Genomic DNA, 2,838 nt, shown 5'->3' on the forward strand with positions numbered 1-2,838 from the left:
GATTCAAATTATTATTAAATGAACAGGAAATATCTCAACTTTTGGCTATGTGGAAAAATATTTTACTTTCTATTTCTGCAAGAACAATAATTTTTTATTAAAGTACATTATTTTAACTAAAGAATCACGCAAGTTTCACTTTATTTTATAAAATAACAAAAAAATAGCAGTTTTTCTTAAAAAAAAGTGACGTTCTCAAAACAGTAACTCATTTATACCATAATTAATTTTCAATCAAAATCAATTGTTAAATAGTTTTTCCATTAAATTGACTTACACCGCTGGATTTGTGAGAAAATTTTACCCCCAAAAAGTGGGGTTTTCAAAACATTTCTGTTTTTATCCTCAGAAAAGATGTACTCGTACAATTTAAGAAGTCAAATCCAAATTCACACCATTGTTCCATTAATGGGTGCTCGATAGAAGTGTACCATTTGAAGGTTAATATAACCCACGTACGAACGTAATAACGGGAAAAAACGAGAATGTGCAATTGTACGATAAAAATCGTAACAAAAAAAAACGAAGTGAAGGTCCATCTACAATGAGAGTAGTAAGTGGTAAGCCGTAAGAAATTGATCAATCACAGTCGAATATGAGAAGAATAATCGACTGTAATTAATTCATTTATTACGGCTTACTACTCTCATTGTAGATGGACCTTAATACGGCAAAACATTACAACCGTAGCTTGCATTAGTCGCAAAATGTCTCTATTCAGCTATAACGTAGCTGTCCGCGTTTATCTCACTATATGCATATCTGCTGGCGCTTTTAGAGTCGAGATAAACAAGCGAGCTTAAACTAGTAAACTTTGTTTTTACTCGGGGATCAAAGATTTTTCCCGTGAAGCTGCCCCTCCCCGGCCCCGTACAAAAACCTTTGTGCAAAGTTTTTAATCGCTCGACGGGACAAATGCGATGCGGCATAAATTAAATGCGTCACATTAATGCGACAAAAAAAATAATAACAGTCTGCATAATAAGAAGGGGAATGCAGCTTTTTTTTATTATACCGGAGATTATACGACAATGATGCATTGTAACATTAATAAACTCCCCAGTCACGAGCGAGTTATGAAAATGTATTTGAAGATATAAATAACCGTAATTAATCTACATAATTTGCGACGTAAGCGAATATATATTCGCAGATTTCACACTTATCATTTTTACGTTACGATGCGACATCTCCGTGCAGTCCAGTCCCTCTGCACCAACTGTACCAACTGTAATATTTGTTTTTATATGTATTTATAGTATGGACGACGGGTTGCACGAGTCTCGATCGCGGCAACGACATAAAATTCCGCCGTGCAAATAATAGGGGCTCGTGCTACCCACCTACCCCAGGACGAACGGTCGCGCAGTCTGATTACTCCATACGATGCACGCCATGATGCATTACAACGCTTACAGGGATCGTTTCACCGCAAGTGCACTGTTTCAGAGTGCCGCATTATTGCTGCCAGTCGAATTGAAACTTCTCGGAAGTTTCATGCGCTTAATTCTCCCCAAGCACGTGACTAAAGGTCACGCCTCGTCTACCGCGTTTATTTTTTCGCAGGGAGGATAGTACACGGACCCTTTATATTTTTATCGCTCCCCGCAACGCGATGGAAGGAGACTTAATATTGCTTTTTATTTCAGAAATTTTGATTCGAGGTTTGCTTGCGTAAAGACTGCACATGACACGTTAAATATCTCAATTGCGACGAATAATGGAGCACAAATTGTCTATTAAAGGAAAATCGATTCGAGACCGCAATTAAAGTCGGCCCGGAACGAGAGCTGAAACGAGCGATGAAATAGCCGCATCTTAAATCAGACGAATCGAAGAGTCGACCGATCAGAAGAAAAATCGAGGTCTCCAGGTGGCCCTTCAAAGACCACCTCCCGACGTACCGTTTAGCTTTGAGAATGACATCCCGTACCTCTTCGTTACCCAGAAGCGTCGTGACGTTATCCAAGCCATTGAAGCGTAAGGGAAGGTCCTCCTGCACTTTGCATCTTCAAGCGGCGGAGTATGTCTGGCAGCCCTTTGAAGACCTTCGAGATATCGGAATCGGCAAGACGCCGTCTCTGGAATACGTTCACTCGTCTATTTGCGCATTGCCTGCGTCTCTTGAAAAACCGTGCGAGTGCACCCGAACGTGAATTCCAGAGATTTACCACATTACTATATATACGCCACCTCCATTTTTCACCTCGCACGTTCTTTCCACTTCATTAAGAAGCGTAATGATCATTCCCAAAGTGTAATATCTTAGAGAGTGCTTTCGTAAACATGGACTTTTCTCTTTATTTACCATTTTGGAAAAATCAACAAATTTATTTATTTATTTAGAAAACATACTTCCTATTTACAATACCTGGTTCGGCGTAATAGAAGTATTACAACATGGAAACCTGAGTGAAGTGTTTGTGCTTGAATATTTATAAATTCTATATTTTGATAAATAAACTGTTAAATGTTTTAACAAAAAATGTTGAACTTTTCGATCTCAATTGGATCATCTTCAGCGCCAATGACAATTTATGAATTCCTCCGGATTGAGATATTATAAAAAAATTTCGTCGAAATTAAAATTTTGTCTTAATTAAGACATACATTGCATTCAGTTTTATATAGATTTTGGTGGAACAATTGAAATTCACAAAAAAAGTTGCACATTATTATACTATAACAATTTCGTCTGCTTGTGTAAGTCTTTTTATAGTTGACAATTATTTTAACCTGACGACACTACAAATGACGCTGTATACAAGCAGATGAAATTATAATGATAAAAATTAAATTCTTTCTCTCTCTCTCTCTCTCTCTCTCTCTCTCTCTCTC

Source organism: Wasmannia auropunctata, unplaced genomic scaffold (assembly GCF_000956235.1).
Source record: "Wasmannia auropunctata unplaced genomic scaffold, wasmannia.A_1.0 LD335736.1, whole genome shotgun sequence".
NCBI classification, from domain to species: domain Eukaryota; kingdom Metazoa; phylum Arthropoda; class Insecta; order Hymenoptera; family Formicidae; genus Wasmannia; species Wasmannia auropunctata.